The sequence below is a fragment of the Mandrillus leucophaeus genome, unplaced genomic scaffold, assembly GCF_000951045.1.
Source record: "Mandrillus leucophaeus isolate KB7577 unplaced genomic scaffold, Mleu.le_1.0 Scaffold765, whole genome shotgun sequence".
Taxonomy (NCBI): Eukaryota; Metazoa; Chordata; class Mammalia; order Primates; family Cercopithecidae; genus Mandrillus; species Mandrillus leucophaeus.
Window position 1 is genome coordinate 940,291 of NW_012108308.1, and position 12,424 is coordinate 952,714.

The following is a 12,424-nucleotide window of genomic DNA, read 5'->3' on the forward strand; positions in this document are numbered from 1 at the left end:
TTACTGATTTAAACCTACCAGGGCCCATTACTTTGCTTCCACACCCTAACTACATTTTGTAAATATCTCCATAAGAATCTTCTATATTTAACTCGCTTCTATATACTTCTGTAAACTCTTCCATTTAATGAATCTTTAAGTCCATCAAGATCTAAAAATGGCATTCTTTCGATCCCAGGAAACATAAGACAATGTTGATATCATTTACTTAGAGGGCAGCGCACACAGTTCATAAAATCATTATGTGTTAAAATAATGTAATGTTCAAGAGTAAACTCAAGGTCAAATCCTAGCTTGGCACTGACCTTGGGGCAAACCGATCTCACATCTTAGGGACTCAGTTTCTTTCTCTGCAAAATGGGGATAATAATAGTACTAATATGTACCCTAAAGACTTGCTGAAAGGAGATTAAATAAACACATATAAAGTACTTAAGAACCATAGCTGTCACACAGAAGTCAGAAACTGGTGTCATCATTAGTCCTCAATAACTAAGAATTCTTCGAAAAATCTCAATTATAAACTTAAATGGGTCAGGCGTGGTGGCGGGTGCCTGTAATCCCAGCTACTTGGAAGGCTGAGATGAGAAAATCACTTGAACCCGAGAGGAAGAGGTTGCAGTGAGCCAAGATCACGCCACTGCACTCCAGCCTGGGCAACAAGAGTGAAACTCCATCTTAAAAAAAAAAAAAAACTTAAATGAGCTGCTCATTCACTGGTGAATCACTAAAATGGCCTAAATCAGATAAATACCCCCAGATAACCAGGAAATCAGCACATTTTTTATATAGCTGTTTCAGGACTTAACCAAAAATTAACTTTATTTATCTCAACATTTAACATTACCAGTTAACATGAAACTAGATAAAAACAGAGATTTATGTTCAGAAACAGAAAAATGCTGTCAGACCAAGGTAAATGATACCATTTTTCTATTTGAGTTCTTCAGCATCTGTAGAAAGCCTATGCAAATAAAGTTGGCCAGGCACGGTAGCTCACATCTGTAATCCCAGCACTCTGGGAGCCAAGGCAGGCGAATCACTTGAGGTCAGAGTTCCAGACCAGCCTGGCCAACGTGGTGAAACCCTGTCTCTACTAAAACTACAAAAATTAGCCTGGCATGGTGGCATGAGCCTGTAATCCCAGCTACAAGGGAGGCTGAGGCAGGAGAATCGCTTGAACCCAGGAGGCAGAGGTTGCTGTGAGCCAAGATCATGCCACTGCACTCCAGCCTGGACAACAGAGCAACACTGTCTCAAAAATAAAAATAAAAAATAAAGTGTTGGAAAGTGGGCCAGGAAAATACATTTCTCCCTTTAATTATACGTAAGTTCAAAACTGTTCCTACACAGATTTGCCTGTCAGCAGACTAAAAATGTTCCTTTCTTACACAAAATTTAACAATATTAATTTATTAAGGTTATAAATAAAATCACAGTGACATTAATACAAGCTAATGTTTTCATTAAGAGAATTCCAATTTAATTGTAATACGGGTTATAGTCATACCATGATTTGTTTTATAGAGGTTTCAGCACTGAAAACAAGTGCTGTTATTCAGTGGCGCCATCTTGGGAGGTAAGATCTTCCAAGGATTAGGATGACTGGGTGCATCTTCCAATCGTGGCCAAGACTCAAAACTTTTTTGATGTGCCATTAACAGAATTCTCAAAGACAAACCTCACACCCACACAAAATCCTAGTCTCCACCTTTTAGAATTACATTTCATTTGTGACCAAAAACAATGCTGACCACTCACTTCATTCACCAGACTTTCCTATCTCCAAAAGTTAAATACAAGCACCTGCAAAATGAAGACTTACCAGAATTAAGAACGCGCAATATGCTCTAAAGACAAATTCAAAAGAAATACACCAAATATTTCAGAATTTGGAAATGTTACTAAAATAAATACATAACTTTCCAAGACAGGGAGCAGTGGCTCACACCTGTAATCCCAACACTTTGGAAGGCCAAGGTGAGGATCACTTGAGCCCAGGAGTTGCAGATCAGCCTGGCAACATGCCAAAATCCTATTTCTAACAAAAGATACAAGAATTAGTAGATGTGGTACGGCATACCTATAGTCCTACCTACTAGGGAGGCTAAAGTGAGAGGACTGCTAGAGCCTGGGAGTTCAAGGCTGCAGTGAGCTGTGATCATGCCACTGGAGTCCAGCCTGGGTAACAGAGTGAGACCCTGTCTCAATAAAAAAATAATAATAATAACTTCCCATTTGGAAAGTTCTAATGTTTGTTTTTAAAACGCAGTCCTAGGCCAGGTGCAGTGGTGCCCACCTATAATCCCAGCACTTTGGGAGGCCGAGGCAGAAGGATCGTTTGAGGCCAGGAGTTCAAGATCAGCCTGGGTAACATGTCAAGACTTGTCTCGCCAGGCACGGTGGCTCATGCCTATAATCCCAGCACTTTGGGAAGCCAAGGCAGGCAGATCACCTGAGGTCAGGAGTTCAAGAACAGCCTGGACAACACAGTGAAACCTCGTCTCTACTAAAAATACAAAAACTAGCCCAGAGTAGTGGTGGGTGCCTGTAATCCCAGATACTCAGGAGGCTGAGGCAGGACAACTGACTGAACCCAAGAGGCAGAGGTTGCAGTGAGCCGAGATTGCACCACTGCACTCCAGCATGAGCAACAGAGTGAGACTCCATCTTATAAAAAAAAAAAAAAAAAAAAAACTTGCCCCTAAAAAAAAAAAAAATTTTAATTAGCCAGGCACAGTAGCATGCACTAGTAGCCCTAGCTACTCAGGAGGCTGAGGCAGGCGGATCGCTTGAGCCCAGGAGTTCAAAGTTGTAGTGAGCTATTATTGAGTTGCCACACTCCAACCTGGGCAATAGAATGAGAACCTGTCTTTTCTTTTAAAAAAAAGGCAGTCATAATACCTTACAGTTGCCCCAGAAATGACTATGAAACTACACAGTAACAAAATTGGAAATGTGAAATATCATACGAGATCTGTGTAAAAGCGGTAAAATGATGGCGAAAAGTAATGAAACACAACTGAAATTGTCTAATTTAAACATTTAAACTTATATTTGCTTACAGAGTGCCCCTGAAGGCAAGTATTTAATATGGTTAATTACATCCATTCATCTTTTTATACTTGGTTCACCTTGGTTTGAATAAACTGGGATTTTCCAAAATAAGAATTTTCCATATTGTTTGCTGTTTGTGAAATTTTTCTTGTAAAAGATGGGCTAGGCCAGGCGCAGTGGCTCACGCCTGTAATCTCAGCACTTTGGGAGGCTGAGGCAGGCAGATCACAAGGTCAGGAGTTCGAGACCAGCCTGGCCAACATGGCAAAACCCTGCCTACTAAAAATACAAAAATTAGCCAGCATGGTACCAGGCACCTGTAATCCCAGTCACTTGAGAGGCTGAGGCAGGAAGATCGCTTGAACCTGGGAGATGGAGGTTGAAGTGAGACAAGATTGCGCCACTGCACTCCGGTCTGGGTGAGAAGAGCAAGACTCTGTCTCAAAAAAAAAAAAGATGGGTTAGGGACCAGGCGTGGTGGCTCATGCCTGTAATCCCAGCACTTTGGGAGGCCGAGGTGGGCAGATTACTTGAGGTCAGGAGTTCAAGACTAGCCTGGCCAACATGGTGAATGAAACACCGTCTCTACTAAAAATACAAAAATTCACCAGGTGTGGTGGCAGGCACCTATAATCCCAGCTATTCAGGGGGCTGAGGCTGGAGAAGCCCTTAAACTCGGGAGATAGAGGTTGCAGTCAGCTGAGATGACAGAGAAAGACTCCATCTCAAAAAAAAAAAAAAGAGAGATGGGTTGGGGGTAAGAGAAGGAGTAATCTCAGTTTAGCTTATCACATTCTGTTCTAATCATTGACTACAGTTTACCACAGACTTCAAAATTTGATTACTGTTCCCCTATCAAAGATAAAACTCTAGCATAGAAGTAATTCATGCCAAAGATGTCAGTAACTGGCATTCTTTAAAAAAATCTCAATCTGACCCTCAACAGCTTGTGACACTGGCTATCTAGCTTCTGTGTGTACCAGTTTCTCATCTGTAATAAACCATATACTTACTTCACGGGTGTGGTGAAGAATACATGAGATTATGTGCTTGAAACATGATAGGTACTCAATAAATATTTGTTGAGTGAATGAATAAATAAACCAATGTATGAAAAATGCTTAGGATAGTGTCTGTCACATAGCCAATGGCTAACAATATCAATACCATGCCAGGCATGGTAGCTCATGCCTGTAATCCCAACACTTTGGGAGGCTGAGGAGGGAGGATTACTTGAGGTCAGGAGTTCGAGACCAGTCTGGCTAACATGATGAAACCCCGTCTCTACTAAAAATACAAAAATTAGCCAGGCATGCTGGCATGCGCCTGTAGTTCCAGCTACTCGGGAGGCTGAGGCAGAAGAATCGCTTGAACCCAAAAGGTGGAGGTTGCAGTGAGCCAAGATCACGCCACTGCACTCCAGCATGGGCGTTAAGAGTGAAATTCCGTCTCAAAAAACAAAAACAAACCAGTTATTACATTACCCTATAATCTTCTGACACAGTTTCATCAGAAAAGCCAAAATAATCACTGATTTAAAATACACAGTAGGTACCTCCTAAAAAATAATTTACATTTACCACTTAATTTGAAATACGTACTGAGTTAAATCAATTCAGTTGCTACTAATTAAATTTGCATTTCTGCTTTTAACACAAGAGGAAGAATAACTACTGAGAGAGCTAACCCACAGATCAGACAAAGCAGCTTTAAGCAGATTTAATTGGCTCAAGATTTTCACTGTTGACATCAAAATAAAATGTTAGTCAACAGAAAATTCAAATAAAGTACTACCTAGCGTCTTGTTTCTGTTAGTAACTCCAATCTGAGAACATTAAACAAGCACTGATGAAGCATTTTTAAGGAATTCTGCATAGTTAATTCTACGCCAGTGGCAAGTTCCAAAGGAGTATCTGCTTTGTGGCATTAGGACTGGACTCCTGTACTTTCACACCCTAATATTCTCTATATCGCCTGAAGCAGTTGGTGCACTCCCGGCCTTTAGATTAGAGAAAACACTAAGCAGGATTCTAATAAAAAGAATCCATGTTAATAAGCTTAATAAATTAAAATTGCTACCTATACATAAATATCATTGGTCATCAAAAACTCTACTAAGGACCTACTATGTGCCAGTGAAAACAACTGAGAAGGGCATTAGCTAAAACAAATAGCTTCTAATCGAGAAGCTTCCAGTCAAATTAGGTAATTAAGATATTAATAGAAACTGGTCAAGTTAACAAAAAACATGAGGGGTACCGGCATTACAAGCTACAAGACTTTTGAGAAAATAAGAAACCTTTGATACAACTAGGTAAAATAAGATATGTGATAGTGTGATTTTCCATGAACATGAGGTGGTATTGGCAATAGACGCTATAAAATTTTAGAGAAGAGAGATTAACTGTTGTAAAGCCATGACAGACTTCAAAGAGGGAGAACTGACCTGAGTCTTGAGGGGTGAAAAAGATTTAAATAGTTAAACAGCGTAAGAGAAAAGGACAAAAGATAACGGGAACAAAGGTGCTGAATTGGGAATATGGCCATTAAATATTTATTAAATACCTATTCTACGTCAGTCATTGTGTTACGCACTAGATATACACTGGAGAACAAAACAGATGAGTTCTCTGCTTTCATGGAATCTAGCAGGGAAGACATAACAATCATGCACACAGATATATAATCATAAATTGCAATAGGTGCTATGAAAGGAGGCAACAGAAGCCAGTAATGTGGAATAATGGGAAAGGACTAGCAAGACGCGATGATGAGGAAAAGTACCCCTGATATTTATACATAAGCTCAGGCATGAAGGCAGCCATGCAAAGAGCAGGGGAAAGAAGTGTTCAAGGAAGACAGAGCCATGCATACAAAGGCCCTTTAGAAAACAGCTCATTGAGTTTAAAAATAAGGCCAGTGGCTTACGCCTGTAATCTCAGCTACTCTGGAGGCCAAAGGACAGCTTGAGGCCAGGAGTTTGAGACCAGCCTGAGCAATGGTGAGACTCCATCTCTAAAAATTAAATAAATAAGAATAAAAATAAGAAGTTAGCGTAACAGAAGCATAACAGGCAATGAGACTGGCATAAGATGGCAACTGTCTACCCGAAAAGTAGGCAGGAGCCAGGCTATACAGGACATCATAGGTCAAAATAAAGAGCTGAAATGGCCAGGTGCGGTGGCTCACGCCTGTAATCCCAGCACTTTGGGAGGCCGAGGTGAGTGGATCAAGAGGTCAGGAGTTCATGACCAGCCTGGCCAACGTCATATGGTGAAACTCCGTCTCTACTAAAAAGACAAAAATTGTCTTTTTAGTGTGGTGACAGGAGCCTGTAATCCCAGCTACTTGGGAGGCTGACGCAGAGAACTGCTTGAACCCAGGAGGTAGAGGCTGCAGTGAGCCGAAATCACGCCACTGCACTGCACTCCAACCCGGGCGACAGAGCAAGACTGTCTCAAAAAAAAAAAAAAAAAGAGCTGAAATTTGAATTTTATTCCAAATCTAAAAGAAAACCACTAAAAATTTTTGCACACTCACGTTAGTTTTAAATAAAAGGAGCCAGACCACAAAGAATACATACAATATGATTCAATCTTTACAAAAGTACAAAAAAAAAGCAAAATAATCTATGCTGTCAGAAGTCAGGACGGTGATTACCCTGGGAAGTAGAGGGGAGACAGGAACTGAAAGGGAACTGGATAGGGGCTTCTAGGTACTAGTAACGCTGTTTCTTGATCTAGATCTAGTTGCTGCTTACATGGGTATATTCAGTTTGCAGGGGAAAAAAAACATCAAATTCCACTTTTACGTGCATTTTTCTGTATATGTTATTATATACTTCAATAATAAAGTTTCTAATAATGTAATATACTTTTTTTTTTTTGAGACGGAGTCTCACTCTCAGTCGCCCAGGCTGGAGTGCAATTATGGAGTACAGTGGCACGATCTCTGCTCACTGCAAGCTCCACCTGCCATGTTCACGCCATTCTCCTGCCTCAGCCTCCCGCTGAGACTACAGGCGCCTGCCACCATGCCTGGCTAATTTTTTGTATTTTTAGTAGAGACGGGGTTTCACCATGTTAGCCAGGATGGTCTTGATCTCCTGACCTCGTGATTCACCCGCCTCAGCCTCCCAAAGTGCTGGGATTACAGGCGTGAGCCACTGCACCCAGCCCATAATATACATTTTTAAAATATTATTTTGTCCAGATAAAAACAGGAATAGAGTGCTCACTTTCGCAACACAAATAGTAAAATTGGAATGGTACTGGGAAGATTAGTATGTGCCCTACACAAGGATGACATGCTAATTCACAAAGCATTCCATATTTTTAATTTTTTTTGTAAAAATAAAAAAACAGGTACAAAGGGGCACGTGCAAATACGGCAGGTCTTGAATGAAAGATTACCCTGGTAGAAGCTTTCAGAGGGGTAATTCAAATAGCCAGTGATACAAAGTACCATGTTTATAAAAAATAAGGCCAGGTGTGGTGGCTCACACCTGTAATCCCAGCACTTTTGGAGGCCAAGGCAGGTGGATCACGAGGTCAGGAGTTCGAGATCAGCCTGGCCAACATGGTAAAACCCTGTCTCTACTAAAAATACAATAATCAGCTGGGTGTGGTGGTGGGCACCTGTAATCCCAGCTACTCGGGAGGTTGAGGCAGGAGAATCGTTTGAACCCAGGAGGCAGAAGTTGCAGTGAGCTGAGATCGCACCACTGCACTCCAGCCTGAGTGACAGGGTAAGACTGTCTCAAAAAAAAAAAAAAAAAAAAAAAGAATAAATGTTGGGGCCAGGTATCACTCATGCTTGTAATCCCAAAACTCTGGGAGGCCAAGGTGGGAGGATCGCTTGAGCCCAGGAGTTCAAGACCAGCCTGGAAACAAAGTGAAACCGTGTCCCTACCAAAAAAAAAAAAAAAGTTTCTTAATTAGCTGGGCATGGTGGTGCACACTTGTAGTCCCAGCTCATCAGGAAGCTGAGGAAGGAGAACTGCCTAAGCCCAGGAGTTCAAGGCTGCAGTGAGCTACGACTGCCGCTATACTCCAGATCAGGAGAAACAGTGAGAGTCTGTCTCTTAAAAAAAAAAAAAAGAGAAAAAAAAAAAAGAAATGCTGGGTCTGGGCAGGAAGTTGTGCAATACTAAAGGATTAACTATAAATTCCTTAGAACATAAGGAGGAATCTCCAGAAATTAAGAAAGTCATAGATGACAACAGCAATGCCTAAAAAGGTTAGCAATGTTTGTTATGTTGCGGCTCATATTTTAATATGGTATTTTCAAGCTCTTCCCTTGACCCTCCACTCCCATACAACAAAGAGTGTAATGACACAGATCCCAAACCTGAGCATCAATCACACCTGAGCTTGAATCAATGGTCTGCCCCTCACTTGCTCTGGCAGTTAACTGCTCTGAGCTCAATTCCCTCATTTATAAAATAAGGATAATAACCACCTCATAGAGTTATTATTTTCTCAAAGGTGAACAGAGTAGTACTTCTGCAGTACAAATACTAAAACTGGAACAATACAGAAAAGATTAGCATGTCCTCTGATCAAGGAAGGAACATTATTATAGTCACCCCTTTGAGCAGATCTAAAGGGTTATTTTAATTATCATTTCCTAATGGCATATGGAGGACCAATGGTGGATGTAACAAGAATTCCTTTGCTTCGGGCAGAGCAAAAAAAAGTTTCCATTCTCAGACTAATTCATGGGTGAGAGAGGGGTTTATAAAACAGTCACCATACAGAAACAGAATGAATAAAGATAAAATCAAAAAATAAAGAGAAGGTAGAAGTGGGGCTTCTTCTAGAAGCTCATTAGCAGAGGTTCCAGGCATTTTCTAAGACAGAGACAGAGACTTGAGCTAAAGCATGCTGAGAGAAGTTCAGTGACTTGAGAAATTATGCAAAGGAAGAAACAATCTTCCCCACAAGCCACAATTGCTACCTAATGTATTCTTCCCTTTGTGGAATATTACTTAAAACAAGTTAGACATCAACACTAAGGATATTCTGTCATAGGTGGAAGAGCAAGGCCTTCAACCACTTTACACCATCCCCACCCTTAAGTATTATTTGAACAACCATAATTTGTTAAGCACTTCTTAAGTACAGCCAAAGATGTTAAGTTTTATATTTCAGGAGCTACCATTTCAAAAGAAAAAAAATAAAAAGTTCAACTCCTTAAATCTTTTGGTAACTTTTTCCCAAAATGTATCCTCTGTCTTAAAAGTAACTAAAATCTACTTCCTCCTGAATTTATTTATCTTTCCCCTAATCCAATAAATGTCTCTCCCTCTTATTCTTCCCATTTACCTCACCATTAAATACCTAAGGTTTTCCTATTTCCTCCCAAGTTGGCACATTAACACTCTAATATTGATTCTGACCTCACAGTATTGAATCTGAGCACAGAAACCTCAACATTTCCAGGGATAAATCTGCTACGCAATTCCTAAAAGACAACACAGTTTAAAAAAATAAACGCAGTGGTGGTAATTATACAACTGTATACATTTGTCAAAGCTCGTCAAATTGTACACTTAAAACTGGTGAATTTTATGGTATGTAAATTATACCTCAATAAAGCTTTTTTAAAAAAAAAAAAAAAATGCACTCAGGGCAGGGCATATTGGCTCATGCCTGTAATTCCAACACTTTGGGAGGCTGACACTGGAGGATCCCCAGAACCCAGGAGTTCCAGGAGACCAGCCTGGGAAACACAGGGAAACCTCATCTCTATAAATTAAAAAAAAAAAAAGTTAGCTAGGCATGGTGGCACGCACCTGTGGTCCCAGCTTCTCAGAAGGCTAAGGTGGGAAAATCACTGAAGCCCAGGCAGTTGAGGTTGCAGTGAGACATTATCACACCACCGCACTCCAAAAACAAAGGAATACATTCATTACATTCATTCACTCATTCATCAAATATTTGCTGTGCATCTATTACATGCATCAAAGTTTATACCACATCTTTCAGCCTGGACTATCCGGGTCCTACCTGTAGTGTGCTTTACTCATAAGTTGATACTGTCCCTGAACGCTGTATTACATGAAAAATGGTTCTGTTTCTGACAATGTTACCTTAATGATGGCCGCTTTACACTGGAAGGGCCATTAGCTATCCATCAACTTCCATTACATAAATGAAATATATGATCACTTAGGTACTCTCCATTTTAACAGAAATGCTTCCATCATAAGAAATAAGCAAGCACCTAGTGGCATATAGTACATACCACTACTACAGCCTTGTATGTCTGTCTTTTTACCAAAAAAAAAAGCACACTTCAAGTGCATATTGACAACACTGCTGAAAGAAAAGGCAATATTATTGGAGAACAGACCTAATTGACTTATTCTAGGGCCCACAGTCACCCAGTGGCTGAGTCAAAGGCCAAAAAACTAGGTCTCATGATTCCAAAGGCAGTGTGCACAGTGGAGAGACAACCACAGACCTGAGAAACAGACCTGGGTTTGAATTCCAGCGCCATTTCTTACTAGTTGTGTGTGTGAACTTGGGACAGTCACTTTACTTTCTGACCTTTGGCTTGTTCATCTATAAAACAGGGATGCTGACCGCGAGCAGTGGCTCATGCTTGTAATCCCAGCACTTTGGGCGGCCGAAGCGGGCAGATCACTTGAGGTCAGGAGTTCAAAACCAGCCTGGTCAACATGGTGAAACCCCATCTCCACTAAAAACACAAAAGTTAACCGGGCATGGTGGCATGCACCTGTATTCCCAGCTACTCGGGAGGCTGAGGCAGGAGAGTAGCTTGAACGTGAGAGGCAGAGGTTGGAGTGAGCCGAGATCGCACCACTGCACTACAGCCTGGGTGACAGCACTCCGTCTCAAAAAAAAAAAAAAAAAAAAAAACAGTACTTTGGGAGGCCAAGACGGGTGGATCACGAGGTCAGGAGATCGAGACCATCCTGGCTAACACGGTGAAAGCCCGTCTCTACTAAAAAAATACAAAAAACTAGCCGGGCGGGTTGGGGAGAGCCTATAGTCCCAGCTACTCGGGAGGCTGAGGCAGGAGAATAGTGTAAACTCGGGAAGCGGAGCTTGCAGTGAGCTGAGATCCGGCCACTACACTCCAGCCTAGGCGACAGAGCGAGACTCCATCTCAAAACAAAACAAAAAAAGAGATGCTAACTACCACCTCACAAAATTATTGGGAAGACTGCCTAAGATCTATACCACCTAGCATAATTACCGGGCACAGAATAGGCAACTAAACAATATTAGTTCCTTTTCTTGGTCTTAAATTATTTAAGATTAAGAAAACACCTCATAATCAAGGAAGACTAATTAACAATCCGTATCATTAATCACTGGCCAACAGAGAACCAGTGTTTGCTGCCTTCTTCATCCTCCAACCCATTCCCTTCCCAGCTCACTACTTCCAGTTTTTCAAACTTTAGTTACTATGTTTAGAAAAGTGATTTAATTTTAGAAACCTGCAAAATTCTTCTAGAAGTAAATTCTTCTAGGAGTAAATTGAGCAAAACCTTAATCTGCCCCCAGGGGAATTCTGAGCAAAACAATTATTTCTGACAAGAGAAGAATTTTCTATGGGGGTAATTCAATTTATCCACATGCATACTACCAAAGTTGCAAAGTGACAGAAGGCAATCTGGAACACACCGTCCAGATTCCCAAAAGAAATGTCCTCCTAAAAATCCAAACCCCTCCCTAATTTGAGGTAGTCAGATCTTAGTAGGTGATTTGAATTCTCCCGGCTCTGACACCAGTCCAGCTCCTTCGGCCAGAACAGCAGCCGTTTGTAAAAGAAATACCCTGACCAAACCCCACCCCTCAAAACATCCCCAAAAGGCAGGGAGGTCCAGAGAGTATCTTCTCCTCCAACGCCAGATAAGGCACCAGGGGCTCCGCAGCGCAATCCTTCCCCCAAGGTCATTCAAGTCAGTGAAGGTGCGACGGCGGAGCTGCAGGCACTCTCTGGCCTTCTGGAAATCACACTGCAGGGGTTTTGGGGGTGCCTACTCTCTTCCCCTCTCCCACCGGCAAGGGTGAGCACTGGCCTCGGCATTTCCGAAACAAGCCACAACAAGCTCTGCAGTGTTAGGAAAGGGGTTGACGCGATGAAGAAACAGATGCTCCAAAGCAAGATAGTCTTTCTCGGATCGCAGAGGCTCCTCCAAGGTTATGCACAAAAACCGCAGCCACCTCCAAGAGCTCTAAACGGGGCTCCGAAGCTCCAGTGCGGCCGCTCCGGGACGCCGGCTTCCCTGCAGGCAGGCTCCGCAGCCAGAGGCCACCGGCCCCAGAAACCGCACTTCATTCCTGCGCTCCGGGAAGCCATGGCTCCTTCCCCGCCCGGGCAGCTGGGCGGG

The 12,424-nt window shown here is 41.9% G+C and overlaps 1 protein-coding gene across 1 annotated transcript in view; it reads right to left on the reverse strand.

The window, feature by feature from the left end:
- The window catches only part of LUZP1 (leucine zipper protein 1), a 98,545-nt gene that overhangs the window by 76,190 nt on the left and 9,931 nt on the right, over positions 1-12,424 (reverse strand). The window lies entirely within an intron of this gene.